The 20,090-nt window shown below is 33.9% G+C and overlaps 1 long non-coding RNA gene across 1 annotated transcript in view; it reads right to left on the bottom strand.

Moving 5' to 3' along the window:
* Positions 1 to 20,090, bottom strand: part of LOC128239960 (uncharacterized) — a 31,469-nt gene that overhangs the window by 8,249 nt on the left and 3,130 nt on the right. The window contains exons 2-4 of the long non-coding RNA XR_008261975.1: positions 8,663 to 8,804; positions 7,967 to 8,077; positions 6,856 to 6,935 (exon numbers count right to left, since the gene is read on the bottom strand). This is a non-coding gene — a long non-coding RNA (uncharacterized LOC128239960). The remainder of the gene's footprint in view (positions 1 to 6,855; positions 6,936 to 7,966; positions 8,078 to 8,662; positions 8,805 to 20,090) is intronic.

Consider the following 20,090-nt stretch of genomic DNA (forward strand, 5'->3'; position numbering starts at 1 on the left):
GTGACGTTTTATTACTTTGTATTTCTTGCCTAGATATGACACGTGTTGCTATAATTTTGGGATATTTAACGGGGCAAAATTTTAAAGTTTTGGATAATAAATGCAATCAGAGCAAAGCTGTTCTTTTGAAGGAACCCCTAAGTAATCTAATTTCTGACTTAACAACGTTCCACATTATTTAGTACAATAAAACCATTTGATTTAAATAAGAATAAACTATAGAATGAGTATTTAAGGTAACAAAGATAAAAATATTGAGAATTTCGATAAAAAAAGTAAAACAGGTGTGAAAAAAAACGTTAAATGCAAACGAAGAGCTTGTCATGTATTGAACTAAATCATTTAAGTACATTATTAAATAACTATGAAAAAGAAAACTAAGTCAATTAAGGACATTAATTGAACAATTCACATGGAAAGAAATGTTATTAAAAGAAGTATGAGTAAACTAATTTAGCAGGTCTAACATTAATGAAAGTTGCATAAATACAAAAAATAATGACTTATACTCAGGGTTTAGTGCAAACACTGAAGATAATACAAAATGTGATGTTTTTATGTCGAAGAAGGAGACAAATGGCAGGTTTCCTTACTTCAGTTGTCATGTAACTGTAAATAATTGTCAAACACATCAGATCGGTAAATGAATGCAATGTTACCTGTAATTAACTTGACATTAATGATATGAAATCATTAAAATTAAGTAAGTTTATAGTCGTGTAAATAATTGTAGTATTTTGTCAATATATCATACTATATAATTTTGAGTGGTGATGGTTTTAAAGTTTTAAAAATCATATAAATAAATCATTGTTTGGATCATAGAAAGGTCTGAGAGAGAAAGCATGCAAAATAAAAAGTATTTTTTTTAGATGTCATTAAATAAATGGTATCGCCTGAATACGGCAAGTAATTTTCAATTTCGAAATCACTAATTAAATTGTTTGTTAGGTAATAAGTAATCTAATTAAATTATTTAAGTAACTCACAGATTAGTTTGGTAAAACTAATGAATCAATTATAAAGTTGTAAGTTATCCGATGATAAGCATGATGGTAACATGTTAAGCTAGAGTTTAGCTTTCTTATAACTGTGAAGATGTACAAAGTTGTACAAAGATAAACAAAGATAGTGGTCAAGAAAGACCAGGTTTCTTAAAAGTGATTGGAGATGATACGTTCAAGATATTGAATTTCAACAAAATTGTTGGACTCCTGTGAAGTCACATTAGGATGTGAGTTATTTAATAAATTAATTGAATCACTTATGTATTAGTTTTCTTAAAATAATGGACTACTTATGAGCTAACATATAAGCTTTGTAAAATATTGCATAAAAAGGTTCTTAATAAAATAAAATGCTGTTCATAAAAACAAAACGTTTCACAAAAAAAAACTTAGGTCAAACATTCATTAAATCAAACATACGAATACTTACGCACAGATACAGTAATTAATTATAAATGGGGCCACTTTCAAAATATAAGCCTGCTTGAAAATATCAACACAAAATTTCATGGTAATAGCAACACCTATGTCAATGAAAGGTAAAAGTACAGGTAATATGTCACGTGATACGAACAGTCAATATCAACATTATTCTTCAGCGGATATCGAGATAATATACCTAGTGGCGATATTGTGTTAAGTGGTCATCGGTGTTTCATAAAGGATCGAACTATATTCTGGTATTGCGTATGTGATGTGCTAACCAATTGGTTACACTTCGGAATATCCAGAGGAGCTAAGCACACATTCTCGTATGACCTGTGCTCGGCTTGACGTCACATGATCAAGTCTTTAGGACCGTGATGATTCCTGTGTGATGGACAACACCAACTTGAGATCGTTAGTATCTTCAATAACATGAACACTTGCACACATCTATCTAAGTACACTTCAAGAATTAGCAGTCGTATAATGGCAGAACATTTCGAGTCGGTGGGGACATTCTACAATCAAACAACCCCTTGGCTATAAACTCTACATCTACAACAACACGGCAGCAGCAACAACAACAACGATGATTCCCTGTCTTCAGAATGATAACATGAAAAACAGCGCTACATAAAACATTGACTAATTACCAAATTTGACAACAGTACTGTCAGTGTTAATTACTTGTACTCAATCTGCAGTGTTATTTTCTAATTGTTAACTATGTTTATTAATTACCTGAGGGCTAATTACCAATTAGTCTATATTATGTCAGACATTTTGACAAATAACGTGTCAGTTTACTTTCTATTGCTTACGAAAAGAAAATCTTGCATTAAAAAGGGACGGTATCTATACAATTTGATATCATTGTTTGGGATTTAGGCACAGATTTTCTTTTGCGTATTTTTTGTCGGAAATACAATTTGATATCATTGTTTGAGATTTAGGCACAGATTTTCTTTTGCGTATTTTTTTTTTTGTCAGAATTACTTTTTTTAATTTACCTGTTTGGGGTTGAGAAACATAGTTTCTTACGATTTTATTTATCTATTCAATTATAACCATTGTTTGGGGTTGACGCAAAGATTTTCTTAAAAATCTTGATAAAAAAGGGACGAATGTCACGTAACAGAGTTTAATACTATAGAATGTGACGTAATACGTTATAATTAAGATATAATTAAGATTTAATTAAATGGATATGTGTCTACATACTGCATGTTTAGTAATGTAGGGCATATTTGATTGTCATTTGAATATGAAGATGGTTGACAGCCGACCTGGTACAAATGTACAAAATGGTCATGTTAATTACAAAAACGTGTATTCCTGTGGTTGTAAAGCTGTCATAGGTAGACAACAAATTAGTACAAATTAGTATAAAAGAGATGATTTGGGATGTGAAAACAGAGTTTGTTAGGCACGGAAGGAGACCGGCCTTGGGTCCTTAATGGACGGCAGTTAGGATGCGGGATTACCTTAAATGCCATGCTGTATTATATACTGATTATTATACTTAGAAAGAACGTGGAACAATAAAGACTTAGAACACTTGAACAGTTGTTGGTTGGTTACTGAACGAACTATCACGAAAGTTAAGTGAGCGTTGGCGTTACGTGACACCAATAGAGAAGGTCTTAAAATAAGCCATGTTAAAGAAAATTACACTATTGGTGATGTCTGTCAGTCATAGTCACAAAAATAGTATGCACACCAACTTAATCAGGAAAAACTTAAAAATGCAGCTAGTATACACAAGCAATGCTAAGAATATGTGGAGTCTTTGACAATTTGATTGTTTTGAAATTTGGTTTTGTAGACTCTAATGTACTCTTTCAAACATATACAGTATTGTTTCATGCTTTACTGAAAGTACAGTTCCTCTTATTGTTAAAATGTTTACCAGGAAAAGTTAAGTTACAAAAATACATAATTAAACAGGAGCTGTCACAGTATGTGACGAATGCCCCCAAATGTGACATTGACCTACGAACAAGGTCAGTACATGAAAAGTTGATCTTGCCTTTAAGTGTCAAATACATATGGCAAGTTATTTTAAATTGCCTCTGAACATAAAAAATACCACCCATACTTGACAACCTACATGTACACTGTTATGTCCTTATATTCAGAATTCCATTGTAAATAAACACTTAGTGTATCTTTCACCTTAGAGGTAGGGACATGGGTCTTGCACACAACACGTCGTCTTCGTATGTGGAACACATGTAGCAAGTGATTTTAAAATCTGTCCATACAAGGGAAAGTAACAGCCCGGACACGACAACCTATACTCTATGTCCTTATATGCAGCACTCCATTGTGAATAAACACTAATTGTAACCATGACCTTTGAGATAGGGACACGGGTCTTGCACGCGACACGTCGTCTTCGTATGTGGAACACATGTGGCAAGTTATTTTAAAATCTGTCCATACAAGAGAAAGTTACAGCCCGGACACGACAACCTATACTCTATGTCATTATATGCAGGACTCCATTGTGAATGAACACTAAGTGTGACCTTGATCTTTAAGGTAGGGACACGGGTCTTGCACGCGACACGTCGTCTTGGTATGTGGAACACATGTGGCAAGTTATTTTAAAATCTGTCCATACAAGAGAAAGTTACAGCCCGGACACGACAACCTATACTCTATGTCCTTATATGCAGCACTCCATTGTGAATAAACACTAAGTGTGACCTTGACCTTTGAGGTAGGGACACGGGTCTTGCAGGCGACACGTCGTCTTGGTATGTGGAACACATGTGGCAAGTTATTTTAAAATCTGTCCATACAAGAGAAACTTACAGCCCGGACACGACAACCTATACTCTATGTCCTAATATGCAGCACTCCATTGTGAATAAACACTAAGTGTGACCTTGACCTTTGAGGTAGGGACACGGGTCTTGCACACGACACGTCATCTTGGTATGTGGAACACATGTGGCAAGTTATTTGAAAATCTGTCCATACAAAGAAAAGTTACAGCCCGGACACGACAACCTATACTCTATGTCCTTATATGCAGCACTCCATTGTGAATAAACACTAAGTGTGACCTTGACCTTTGAGGTAGGGACACGGGTCTTGCACGCGACATGTCACCTTGGTATGTGGTACACATGTGGCAAGTTATTTTAAAATCTGTCCATACAAGAGAAAGTTACAGCCCGGACACGACAACCTATAAACTATGTCCTTATATGCAGCACTCCATTGTGAATAAACACTAAGTGTGACCTTGACCTTTGAGGTAGGGACACGGGTCTTGCAGGCGACAAGTCGTCATGGTATGTGGAACACATGTGGCAAGTTATTTTAAAATCTGTCCATACAAGAGAAAGTTACAGCCCGGACACGACAACCTATACTCTATGTCCTTATCTGCAGCACTCCATTGTGAATAAACACTAAGTGTGACCTTGACTTTTGAGGTAGGGACACGGGTCTTGCACGCGACACGTCGTGTTGGTATGTGGAACACATGTGGCAAGTTATTTTAAAATCTGTCCATACAAGGGAAAGTTACAGCCCGGACACGACAACCTATACTCTATGTCCTTATATGCAGCACTCCATTGTGAATAAACACTAAGTGTGACCTTGACCTTTGAGGTAGGGACACGGGTCTTGCATGCGACACGTCATCTTGGTATGTGGTACACATGTGGCACGGACGGACGGCCGGACGGACGGCCGGACGGACGGACAGACGGACGGTGCGATTTTAATATGCCCACCTTCGGGGGCATAAAAATATTACTTGCATTATAATTTGTCCCCTGTGCACCTTTTCCATTACATAACAAAGTACTAAACATGTATGAATTCCAGTATTTTATATTACCATTTATGATAATTTCTTATTTTTATACTCGATATGAAGTAATAAATTTTTTGTTATATATGTGATTGTTTGCTGTTAGTTGTTCTCTTAGCCACTATTTTCCATTTGCATCATTTCATGCTGTTGGATTTTGAGGAAATTATTGTGAAAAAATGTGATACTAAAGAAATTTTGAGGAATACACTCTATCATATACCCAGAAATGTCTTTAGTTGATTACAAATAATTATTTTATTAACATAAAAATGATTATAAATGCATATTATATGGTCTTTTAATATGTGTCCCCTGTGCACCGAAGAATAGTTCAATTTTGAAATGAAAAATTTGGCAATTGTAAGTTACAATACATTCTTGAAATTTGGTATGTGCAGGGGCGTAGCTTCCTATAGGCCGTGTAGGCCGCGGCCTACACAATTTTCAGAAAACAAATAATGCCAAATTTGCAATAAAAACTTAATTAATATATCGGAAACCGGGTATTTCAAATATATCGTTTTCCTTTTCACTAAAATACACATGCATACGAGTCGGACATGTTACGTATATAATTTGTCGAAATTTGCACTGCGCTTTGATGCTGTTCATTACATAAAACATTTATTTAAGGTCAAAACATATTGATATCGTTACTCTCATTAATGTTTTTACAACAAAGAAATATACACTAAAACGCACCCAAGACCACCTAGCCAAAACGAAATCCCGGGGATGCATGCCCTCGTGACCCCCCACCTCCTCAGAAAGTGGCATACACATATTCTTTCGTCAAGCTACGCCCCTGATGTGGTCTATAAAGATGCATAAGGTGAGGTCAATGTAGATTTTATCCTTATTTTATTCTTGTTTTATCTACAGCAACAATTTATTTTTGGTTTCAAATTTAGACAAAATGTGATTATTTTTTTATTTTTTCATAAACAACTGAGTAATTATGCATATGACTACAGGTACCAATTACTGATTATATGATTCAGAAAAAGCATATGATTTATTCTAGGTTCTTGACACTTTTATAAATCACACATATTGTTGGAAATGTTTGCAATATTGGATTTAAGGTCGAAATATTTTTTTATTTGTATTTCCTGATACTTTCCCAAAGCTATTTCTGTGTAATTTTAAGTATTTATTTTAATGTAAAATAGGTGACAATCATGAAAACTGGGTTTGAATTTTCAACCCCTATGTCACACTTTGCCTCATTATTTTGAAAAGCACCCATATATCTATCGATATATCACTGGTAGTCTTACACTGGGGGAACATTATAAAGTCATTTAACGATACAAACAAGACAATGTTCTATTGAATGTACAATAGTAGTACCGGGGTAATATGCAAATAGTTATTATCTCAGAAAAAGGACATCAAGACCAGTTCATTTACCAGTAGCATCTGACAGTCAATAATGGTTCTGAGTTTAAAGGACATAATTTCCATTTTATTGTTAGTTTAATCATTATATATTTAACACCAGTTGTGAAGAAGGAGTTATCATTATATAAGATTATATAATCTGGCAGTGGTTGAAAATGTAAAGTGGGACCAGTTTTTTACCCGTTATTGAACAAACTGTTATGTTGGCAGGACTGTCCTCCTCTGAGCAATGCAAAGAACAGCAATGACTGGCTGGCACTCTGTAAAATGGCGATTAAAACATTATGTCCAATTAAAACTGTCCCATTCTAAACAATCCATCAGCAATATTTATATATAAATGAGCTGCGTCACGTGGAAATGTGTCTTGGGAAGTTGACATCATTCCATGTAATGATGTCATAAGGATGAGCAGAAGACATTACTTAATATGCAGTAAAAGTTCTTACTTTAACAGTAAAGATATCTTTTATTGAGAATATTAATCAAAGTGAGCTCTTTTATGTCATGTTTCTAAAGTACCGTAAGTCTTGTACACATCTATGTTACATATATAAATAATAAACAGGAATAAAATGAGGAGTTGTGTACACACTAATTCCTCCTTATGTACTGTGTAACTCAAGAAAAACAATCCATAATTCTAGTAAATCTCTAGAATTCCCTTACTTTTCTCGCTGTACAAAAATGAATGAGGAGTTGCAAACAAGCAGGGCCATAAAACTTTTGCTATTTAAACTGTACCGCAACAGTAAATTTAAAGACAGTGATACTCATTGATCGAATAGGCACTTAGACAGCTTCATTTTCTGAGAAATGGAGATCAGACTAAATTCTCCAGAGATAATTTATAGATTTATTTGAAAAAAGAACATGTTTCAGTGTTTGTGTTAAACTTGTTACTTATCCCTGATTTAACACAATAATGACCTTCAAAATGGTGATAAAATAAAAACAAATATACCTTATTAAACACTGTTTACAATCAAATCTGTACCCCCCCCCCCCCCACCTTCTTACATACTTAAGCGGCTCTTACCAAAATAAAGAATGAAAGGTCCACAAGGCCAATTATAAACCATGAACCATGAGAATCCTGTTTACTAATTTGATTTTAAATCACCCAAAAGACTTTCTACACATAATGGTTCCTTAATTTAAATCTAGCCTCCAAAGTTGTGATTTCATTGAAAGACTGAGATACGTTATTTAAAAAAATGACAAAAGGAAAGCTTAAACTCAGAAGTCTGGCAGGGTATACGAGCCTGGAAATAAATACGCAAAAGCTCACCATGCTGCTAAGGATTCTTATATAATTCCCGGCCCCAGTTCAGCTGGAGATGTTGATTCCACACGGCTGGAAAACCGGCCCAGTGCACCCAAGCTACACCATCGGCAGTATCTGCAAGAGGAGGGTGTATATCTGGGAAAACGCATTTATAATCAATTTGCGAAAGTTCTTATCCGCCATAAGTAGCAGGGATGTGATTGACTGGCAGCTGGAGGGCTGAAACATGTTCACCCATATGTTTATTGAGTGCTCTTTGGGTCAAAAGCGCACTGCTGTAGAAGAAAAATTGGCTTTTTAGAAGCTCTTTTGAGGGCTCTCCTGACTTTAAATTTGAAGCAAACTGGAATATTAACTTAAACAACTGAAAGCAATCAAATAATTTTTTCAGGTAAAAAAAAAATAAAAAAATTTTGGATTTTTTTTTTAATTTTTTTTTTTTTTTTTTTTTTGGGGGGGGGGGGTCTCTGGGGCCATTAGATCCGCGGAATTCCGCGAATCCGCGGGCAAATCACATCCCTGAAGTAGTGAACATGTATGTGGCTTATAGATCATCTGAAATGAAGTTTAATGAAGGAGACAAGGTTCAGTCTTGGATCTAAACCTGGATTTTGATGCTGAAATTGTAAGTTTTGTTCAAATGAAGTATAAACTTAAAGTGAGTACAGAGATATCTTGAAGCCCAGATTTATCACTTACCTGAAGTTTGTATGGCTACAATTGAGAGCTTTGCTGTAAACTGCAGGAACTGTCCCCATGAGCCTTTTGTCTGTTAGGGGAATGGTGGCTTAGGTGATTGGTGGTACCACTCTGCATATCTTATCCACAAACAACAGTGTATCTGAAAATGACAGAGAATGGCCATGCACTTATGAAAGCTATGCTAGAAATACGCCGTTATGAGTGTATCAGATGACATTTCCACACAGAAATTGTGAGGCCTCCAATACAGCAGTACTGACATCAATGAAGAAAACATATATATATCTGTCATGAAGCTGTGCTGGTTCTGTGGTGTCAAAACCACTGCAACTGGGCAATTCACTAGAATCATCTTTTCAGAAAAAAGCAACAACCAATACTGGGTAGCCTTTGTCACCCAGTGAACACCCAGAGCATCTTGTTACTTTGAGCATCTATTTACTTAGAAGTACAATGTAGCCTCATTAAGATCTCAAATTAACAAAAAAGTGTATCCGAAAGCTTTAAATACTGAACAAAGTGTAACTTTGAGGCGGCTGCGAGCAAATACTTTCAAGGGCAGAAATCTCCCAGAAGTTTGAAAAAGATTGGGGTCCCAAGGATATCTTGACGCAACTTACCATAGCCGCCTTGTGTTTTTGTTCACAAAGCCGGCACACACAGTTCATTCTCAGTTTGCATGTTGTGTACTGAAAAGTTCCAGCTTTCCATGACACTCGCAATAAAACTATCCATGAATTAAAACAAATTAACAAATAACTACCAGGTAATTATGGAAATATAAATGTCATTTTTTACTTAAATTATTGATAAATACAACTTATATTTCAGTCAAACTGGATAAAATATCAGAAAAATGTGTCCTGTTCCAAAAAGTGTGTTTTGAAGTTGCAGACAATAGTCCAAAGACCAAGAATTTAAGTGTTCAGACAGGGGCAGGCAAATCTTTAAAAAAATGTCAAAATTTTAAAACTTAAATAAAACTAAAATTATACAAACCTTATATAAGTCATGTGTAAACTTGAAAATACATACAAGAATACAATGTACACATAATCAAATGCTACCTGAGAGAATCATTTTTTTCAAGAACTACTTGAAGTGGTACTGCGACCGGCAAGCATTTCGTCGTGGGCCGACACCTTTAAACCTCTTTCCCGCACATTAATTAAACACGTCTTATGTTTTGTCAGTGACGGTTTTGATGACCAGTATAAATCCAAAAGCATTTTTTCTGCCAAAATTTACCCGAATGATTTGGATGAATGCTTAACAAGAAAGTGCAGTGTACACAATCAAATAAAGTATTTAGTGTTCTAGAAATAATGAGCAATCTGAAATCTGACCCCTTATATTCCTTAAATATTCACAAAGTGTTAAGTTCTAATTTAAGCAACAAAAATCACATTCAAGCAGAATAATTTCAAGCAAAAATGAACAAGAAAATAGAAACCAACTGAAATTTATTGTATTTTCAAATCTTGTTATGATTCGAATGGTAAAAAAATGGTGCAAATGTGAGAAGCTCTGAAGAAGAACTGATATTTTAAAAGAAATAGTGATGATATCACTGACATTATGTTTACTTGGCAACTCAAGCAACAGACCAACCAGACCTACCAATATGCTAATCTATATGTAATTGGTAAATTTTAAAAACCCAAAACATACAGATAAGATATGTGGCGCAGTTGTTTACATTGTGTGATTTAAATGCATATATTTTTGTTGGTGATTAGTTAAAATCCAACTGAAGCAATCTCTTATCAATATAAACCTTAGTTCATCCAACAAACTAACTATTTGAATGTTAGAAGATTTGTTTTCAGATGATCAGCAATAATGTTTTTTCTTTAATTGTCTCAATGAAAATGTAATGTTCAAGTTCATAAGCGCTGTTTTATCTGAGAATTTCCCTGGGTGTGAACTGCTTACTGTGTCCAAGTTATCCAAGCTGGATCTAAGACATTACTACAATATGGGCAATTTGCTCTGCCATTTTTTATAGATAATTGTGTATTCCAAAGGTATTCTTTTGGTACATTGAACTCACGACAATATTTGAACTCCTGACGTCCAGCACCGCTGTCAGATTATCTAATCCAACCACTATGCCATTGCATGCTCTTTACTGAACGAAAGATAAATGAATACTCACAATTTTGAACAGTATTTTTTGGTCTCAGATAGCAACCTTTTAACCCCACCTGTCTTTTCTATTTAGCAAACAGAGAATTTTTAGAAAATTTGTTATCTGATGATCCAGTAAATTTTGTGTGGATAGACTAAATACTGTTCGAATTTAGCAAATCAAAACTAACATTTTGGGTTTATTTAGTGTAGACCCTAAAATATCAATTTTGATTTATAAGTATGTAGGTTTGTTCAAAAGCTCAGTACATTTTACTTTACTTGTTAAGTTATCCAATTTCTGTAAATAAATATTACTGAACTCGACCATCAAATACTGTAGAGGGGCGTGTCGTAAAGTTAGTAAAAAAATCCAAATAATGCAACAGTCAATTGCAGCATAGGCCCCCAAGGTCCTGCTAATAGCGGGGACTTTGACTTTCGGTCCAGCCAATCCCTGGTAAAATTCCCGCTCTGCACAGACAAACTGCTGGTAAAAGCCCCGTCAAATGAATTATGGTCATTTCGTAACCTTTCCATTTCGTAACCGCTAATTGTTGGTCATTTCGTAACCATTGTGTTAGTCAATTCGTAACTGTTAAGAATTTGAATGGTCATATCGTAACCGTTGACTCCTATATGAGGAATTAATTAATACCATTTGAGTTAACAAAATAAGTTTACTGTAAGTATAAAAAATAAAAATTTGAAGTTAAATCTAGTAGTTGTATTCCTTCTTTATTCCTAATAGTGTAGTGCGAATTTTGCCAATAAACTCTGAAACTATGACAAATAGAAACATTCAAACTAGCTATTTTTTTATATTGCGAAGGAAATATTATAAGTAGGCTGAGTATTAAATGTAATATTTTTTTAATTCATAGATCTATGTTTTACCATTGAGAGGAATTGTGACCTTAAGCCAATATTTTTAAATATATAGACCATATAACTTTAGACTTTCATTTTTTTTTAATTGCATAGAAGTATTGTAAAATGTAGTGAGTTTGCCAAATGAGAGTATGCGTTTTTTATATGCTTATTGTATTAATATGTGCCGATATGTTTAATTTTGTATCTTGTTATTGGAAATTATTAATTTTAGGCTGTTTTTTGTCGGTTTCGGATATAAAGTATGCAGAATGGAATATGGATCAATTGAAAGAACAGAACAAAATTTTGTTCGTTTTAAACAATTCAAACAAATACAGTCAATAAAATAGGTCAAGAATGACCCTTGATCATTTATATAAACGTAATTTTACTCAAAAATACATCGCAATCAGTCTAAGATTATTGTTTATAAGTAAGCAAAATGTAAGAAAATAATTAACATATTTAGGTAGTATAACAAATCATTTCTAATTTACTATGATATATATATATATATATATATATCTAATTACTATTGAGTAACGTAAATTATTGGCTTGTAAGTTGTTGTTAGCGAGAATTTGAGTAATGTCTCCCAATTGGTGTCTTGGTTGCTGTGCCATATACATCCAGGTTCGAACAATACACTTAACGAGTTAACGAGGTGCTATGTGTACTATTTATCACCTTGTTAAATGGTGGTTACCATAATTATGACCAACTGATTTCTTGACGGTTACGAATTGACTTACAGAATGGTTACGAAATAACTAAGATTCAGCGGTTACGAAATGGTAAGGTTACGAAATGACCAGATCCCCGTCAAATGCCCCTGGGGACATCCTAGGTTAGGCCCATTCCCCGTTTCCGGCGCAAAAACAATAACACCGCATTCACTCAGCACTGCCGGTCCACCTGGAAGGTAAAAACATGGCCCATTTCCCCTGCTATCCCCGGTATAAACAAGACCTGGGGGCTATGGTTACAATTCACTGGTGCATAACTGTGGCAGAATAAGGGAAATATTTTATTGTTGCATTTATTATCAAATATGAGAATTTAAGACACATGCAAAAATTCACAATACGAATGGGTGATAGTGTTCATTCTGTTCCAGTGGTCGAAATTAGCACAAGCCCGCAAGCCCTGCACTGGTTAAATGTCTTCCGGACTTGCTAAAATTCTGAAGTTTATATAGCAGGGCTTGTTCAAAAATATGATTCTATGCAATAGTATAAGAATTTGGGCTTGTTTATCCGAAAGTCTAATTTCAATGACTGCTGTTCTGCTATTCATAGGTGATGAGAATGACTAATAACATGACATTGACAAACAAAATGTAAGGCATTTGCATCCTTTCGTCATTTATTTATTAAAATCTGAGATGTTAAGGGAGCAAATCCCTTTTTAGATTGGAACATACCAAATAATAATAAGCGACGATGTAGTGGTAAACCAAGATTGCTAGAAATCAATCGAGTTTCTCCAAAATACAAGTCAAAATTATACCAGATGTTGATTCTAGCGGTATGACTAAAATACGAAAATAGGTTATTTTCGCGAAAATAGATTTTTTGACTAAAATACGAAAATAAGGTTATTTTTTTTTCGCGAAAATAACATTTTGAAAAAAAAATGAAAATAGAGATAGTTTTGGCAAAAATAACATTTTTGACAAAATATAGTAAGTTTTGAGCTAAAATAAAGTTATTTTCGCGGAAATAAGATTTTGATAAAAATCTGAAAGTAGGGTTAGTTTTGGTGAAAATAACATTTTTGACGAACATGTGGTTAGTTTTGGATAAAATAAAGTTATTTTCGCGAAAATAACATTTTTAAAAACATGGGAAAAATACCTTCTTCTGTTGCTGTAAATGACATTTTTTAATCCAAAATATTAAAAAAAAAAAATTTGGTCTACATAACACATATAACATAACATAACATTTATTCAGCATTAAATGTTTACACATTCATAGCCAACATAGATTATATCACTTTGTCGTAAAAAGCAAAGACATGGTCAATAAAGAGATGTTGTATAATTTCTTACATATTCGTAACAATGGTTTTAGTTATCACATCATGTTAATTTCGTGATCTTAATATAAATGCAAAGTACAAAAATTTACTAATATTTCGTAATGTTTTTCTTGAATCTGATGACATCAAAGTGGTAAACTTTTGTTTTGTAGGCCAATGGGAAAAATAAGGTTTAAAGTATTCTCTCCTAAGATTATTATAATATGGACAAACTAGAAGGAAATGATATTCGTTTTTAATGACATTCATGTTGCAATAAGTACAAACTCTATCTGCCCTCGGTATATTATGATGTCTACCCGTTTCAATCAATAAATCGTGGGAGGAAACTCGAAATTTTGTAAGTGCTATTCTAAATGTGTTCGTTTGTATTGCATCTAGATAATTTTCTTGTTTAAGTTCATTTTTATACCAACAGTATGTTTCTAATCTGTTTGATTCGTTAATATGTGTACGATTGTTTAAATATATCAATAATTCTCTGCTTTATTAATTGAATGGGGATTATTTGTATATCTTGAGTGTACCATATATCAGACATTCCAATTTCATCTAATATAGTTTTTACATGGTAAGCCCAATTTAATCCGTTATAGTTATTGTTGTTATCTAAATCGTTCTTTAACATTGTATAAGTATGCTTGGAAAGAGAGTTATTTTCAAAATTCAATATTCTTATCCAGTACTTAATAATTCTTATTTTCCGCTCCACTACCATTGGATGTCTGCCTAATTCTCCATATAATGCTGATAAATTGGTGCTTTTTCTGACATTAAGAATTTTCCTCATAAATTTACAATGAATTAATTCAATGTCTTTTGACGGGTGGTATCCGAAGATTTCTGCACCATAGTTTAGGATGGAGCCAATAAGACTGTCAAAAAGTTTACATTTATCTTTTATGTTAAGGTTTAATTGATTAAAAACAATAAACAAATTATGTAAGGCATACATGGAGTGTTCTGCTACATGTTTCTGTGTTCTATTCCAGTTGCCATTCTTAAATAAAGTTATACCTAGATATTTGAAGGTTTCAGTTATTTCTAGATTTGTATCATTAAAGGTGAAGTTATATTTTGTTTTTCTACCTCTCTCAAATATCATTATTTTAGTTTTTGCTGTGTTAACTTTTAAATCCCATAGGCGACAGTATACGTGTAGATCATTAAGCATATTTTGTAAGGCTATGGGTGTTTGGGCAAAAATGACTGCGTCGTCAGCAAATAAAAGTAAGTATAATTTTACATCATTTATACTACAAATACCATCTATATTATGATTAATGTTTGATAATATATCATTCACAAAAAATAAAAACATATGACAGGTGCATTAGTGTTTCGAAGCAATTGTGTTTTTAAGAAAATTAAACAATGATTATTGAAAGTATTTTGACATGATTCTGTTGATCACACCTCCATCCGAAATGTGCAACATCAAAGCGGTTATACACACTTGTTTGTCATTAAGCGGATTAAGTTGATGACAATGACATAATTATAGACCGTTATTGCTACTGCAGCAGGTACACGATAAAACTAAAGGGAACAATCAAAGATATGTCCTACAACTTAAATGAGATACCGACATGTATGCCTATGACAGGCGGAGCCGAAAATGTAAATCGTGGTGTGCTCGCCGTACGAGTATAACTTGTAACTAGTATAACCCGATGGCGAGGGTTAAAAAGCTCACCCAACCACCCATCAGAGGCAGTAATCACTTGGTACATTGTTTTGATACCAAGCACTATAAAATGACTGCGCCCAGTGAGACGGTATGTATTTTTGTTTATTTTCTCTCCATAATTAAACAATTTAATTTCCTAAAATCGACCATGTTCCAGCGCCCAATTCTCCTTGTAATATGGTACCTTCATTTTGTCAGACAGTTCTGTAGTTTACTTGGAATGCGTGTCACAAGTTTTCAATCGGGGCAAAATCTTTGAACCAAGCATGAACTGTCCATTTTTTCAAGATTTCGTCCGTAATATACGCAGTTTTGTTTACATAACTATTCATAAACATTGACTGTACACCTATCGATGTGCCCTTAGTTATGTTTTCATAGCAACGTACGCATTTTGCGGATATAATGCTACAACCATTTTTCGAACCAAGCACTTACGAAATATTATTCGAACCAAGCACTTCATCATTTTATTCGTAGGGATTTTTCTAGAGACCAAAAAGGGGCAGGGGGGGGGGCAAAAAGGGCAGGGTGCACCAAAATCAGGGCAGGGTAGCATATGTAGCGGCAGCCGGTCGTTAGAGTGTTTAAGAAGTACAACATGTGTTTAATGTTAAACATATTAAGTGTTATGTCCACATGCTCATTTTAAAATAATGGCAAGAAATCAAAGTAGCAAAAAACAACTTGACAAGCAATTGTTGATAATTAAGAATTTTATTCATGTAGATGCATTAATCCTCAAAACATTAATCAAGACAATCAATTGGCTACCAAATCATCAGCCTGTCAGTACCATTCTTTCACACATATTCCCATAATATTCATGCCTGTAGTGTTTTATGTGAAAATGTTGGAAATAATTGTACTGACTGAGACATGTACTAAAAATTATGAAAAACATAGTCTACATTGTTCACATTTTTTTCAACTCAAATCCTTCTGTTGGGCTTCTGGCTGTGCCACCTCTTCACAGCTCTGTTGAAGTCCAGGTACTGATCATTCCTGTGAATCATCAGGAGATGATGTACTGTCTCAACTTCAAGTCTGTTGCGCAGGTCAGTCTTGGTGCGGGCCAGGTCTGAGAAGACTCTTTCCACTTCAGCAGTGCTCACAGGAATAACTGCTGCTGTAGTACAAAGCTTCTCCACATCGTATTACGTACAAGTAGTGTTATCTATCAGACTTAAATCAAATATATGGGACAGTAATTCACATTTTCTTACCTTTTCCTTACCTTTTCCTTACCTTTTCTCAACTCCATTTTCGTCTTTTAGCGAGTTCAAGTAATTTAAAAACATTAAAAGGTAGCCGAGGTAATTTGGTCTAATTATCGTTATTTAACCTCATTATAAATCTATTTCATCTCTCCCCAGCTCTATCATTAAATACCGCTTCGATAATTACTTTCCTAACTTCTTAATTCTGTCTATGGCATCAAACAATATATGCCGACATGTTGTTCACACTTATACCGCTATACGCTATTAGTACAGCATTAACACCGGGAACCGCGCTTAAATATAGTGTGCTGTGTGTATCGATTTTTTACACGCGCTAGTTGTAAACAAGCCAGTGACAGACACATGCTGTGCATAATTGCTGATTATCGAGTGTCAAACAAGGCAGTTGATGGGATTAAAACAGCGTGGCGCTAATTAGGTAGGAATAGGGGCAGCGTGGGGGACCGGAAATAGGGCGGGGCGGAGCGCCCCGCTATTCCGCTCTAGAATAATCCCTATATTCGCTTAATATATTTCTTTTTCAGGCTGATAAACAAGCCGTTCAACAGCTGGAAACACATACTACTCCTGTAGCATAGTACTATAAAGGTTGTGTATGTATAATGTACTTTACCATTTAATTTTCAAGAAGAATTTTATTGAACAGTCCGAGCAATGTTATTTTTATGGTAATACTCTTATTTAAAAAGAATATCACACAATTTCTCCGCTCAGAGTTATCATGATCTATTAAAACATTCATCGAAGATATGGATTTGAAGTTATAAAAAAAATATATCAGGAAATGTTTCTGCAATGACTGCACCATGTTGGCGGTATTTTATTTTCGTCAATACATTTACTCGCATAATATAATGGCCATTTCTTTGTATACGTTACAACAATTCATTCCTAAGTACTATTTTGTTGTGATCGTTTATTTTAACTCATAACTTAACTCATGTATTTTCAATTAACAGGTATCATATGCATTTGACCTATCAGCACGGAAAAGGTTGCCAGGCCGGAAAAAACGGTTGTAGTGTTATTACCGCAAAATGCGTACGTTGCTATGGTAACATAACTTAGGGCATATCGATAGGGCTACATGCAATGTTCATAAATAGCTCTGTAAACGAAATTGCGTATATATACTCAATGTTTCATCTATCGGTGTATACCGTCTATCGATGTAATCCGAAACATGCCGAATATCGATCACGTGAACGGGTACCTGCACTTCGTATTGTTTATATTCATTCGAGAGAACTGTCAGCTACAAACATTTAAAGATCATGTCGTTTCTACGCGTAAGTTGTCGCGTAACGTAGTATAAACACTTTAAAGTGTCACGTAACATAAAAGTAAGTATGAAACACTTTAAAGTAATAACAAAAATCAATAGTAGAATTCAAAGTTTATTTGTAACAAAAAAGCAAATACTTCATCATAAGTATTAAATGTAGAGGTACTTAGCTGGTGACAGTCGTGATAGCCGCTGGCTATTAGTCCAATTAGCTGGACAGTTCATGACTGTAGAATACGTTCTTTTTGTATATAACAAGAAATTAAATATGCACAACTGTCACTAGCTAGACAAAAAAGTGGTATATATAGACGCATGATTATAATGTTAAAGAGTTGGGATAGGCAAGGCAAGGAGAGCGGCCTTGGGTCCTTAATGGACGGCAGTTAGGATGCGGGATTACCTTAAATGTCATGCTGTATTATATACTGATTATTATACTTAAAAAAGAACGTGGAACAATAAAGACTTAGAACACTTGAACAGTTGTTGGTTGGTTACTGAACGAACTATCACGAAAGTTAAGTGAACAGTGGCATTACGTGACACGTAAAAGTTTGGCGCCTGCTGACTGAAGATATTCAAGAACAGGGTTGACGTGGAACACAACGGCAAAGTACTTACAACTATTGGATCACATTTGAAATGAAGAAGAAAAAGGTACATGATGACAACTGCGGTTCGAGTGACTATGGACATTGCAGCGCGACCAGGCCACGGGACAAAAGTTAGTGACGTTTTATTACTTTGTATTTCTTGCCTAGATATGACATGTGTTGCTATAATTTTGGGATATTTAACGGGGCAAAATTTTAAAGTTTTGGATAATAAATGCAATCAGAGCAAAGCTGTTCTTTTGAAAGAACCCCTAAGTAATCTAATTTCTGACTTAACAACGTTCCACATTATTTAGTACATTAAACCATTTGATTTAAATAAGAATAAACTAAAGAATGAGTATTTAAGGTAACAAAGATAAAAATATTGAGAAATTCGATAAAAAAAAAAAAAGTAAAACAGGTGTGAAAAAAAAAACGTTGTTAAATGCAAACGAAGAATCATTTAAGTACATTATTGAATAACTAGATGAAAAAGAAAACTAAGTCATTTAAGGACATTAATTGAATAATTAACATGGAAAGAAATGTAATTAAAAAAAGTTTGAGTAAACTTATTTAGCAGGTCTAACATTAATGAAAGTTGCATAAATACAAAAAATAATGACTTATACTCAGGGTTTAGTGCAAAAACTGAAGATAGTACAAAATGTGATATGTTTATGTCGAAGAAGGAGACAAATGGTAGGTTTTATTACTTCAGTTGTCATGTAACTGTAAGTCATTGTCAAACAAATCAGATAGGTAAATGAATTCAATGTTACCTGTAATTAGCTTGACATTAATGATATGAAATCATTAAAATTAAGTAAGGTTATATAGTCGTGTAAATAATTGTAGTATTTTGTCAATGTATCATTTTATATAATATTGAGTAAATTGGTGATGGTTTTAAAGTTTTAAAAATCATATAAATAAATCATTGTTTGGATCATAGTAAGGTCTGAGAGAGAAAGCGTGCAAAACGAAAAGTAATTTCTTAGATGTCATTATATAAGTGTATCGCCTGAATACGGCAAGTAATTTTCAATTTCAAAATCACTAATTAAATTGTTTGTTAGGTAGTAAGTAATCTAATTAAATTATTTAAGTAACTCACAGATTAGTTTGGTAAAACTAATGGATCAATTATAAAGTTGTAAGTTTTCAGATGATAAGCATGACGGTATCATGTTAAGCTAGAGTTTAGCTTTCTTATAACTGTGAAGATGTACAAAGTTGTACAAAGATAAACAAAGATAGTGGTCAAGAAAGACCAGGTTTCTTAAAAGTGATTGGAGATGATACGTTCAAGATATTGAATTTCAACAAAATTGTTGGACTCCTGTGAAGTCACATTAGGGTGTGAGTTATTTAATAAATTAATTGGATCACTTATGTATTAGTTTTCTTAAAATAATGGAATAATTATGAAATTAAAAGTTGTCAAATGATAAACATACCAAATCTTCAATCTGGGTCTAAATAACTGTGTTAGATATCTGCTGATAAGCAGGACAGAACGGAATTAATGCACATGTTGAATGAAAGGGTGTTTTAGTGT

Source organism: Mya arenaria, chromosome 7 (assembly GCF_026914265.1).
Source record: "Mya arenaria isolate MELC-2E11 chromosome 7, ASM2691426v1".
Classification (NCBI taxonomy): Eukaryota; Metazoa; Mollusca; class Bivalvia; order Myida; family Myidae; genus Mya; species Mya arenaria.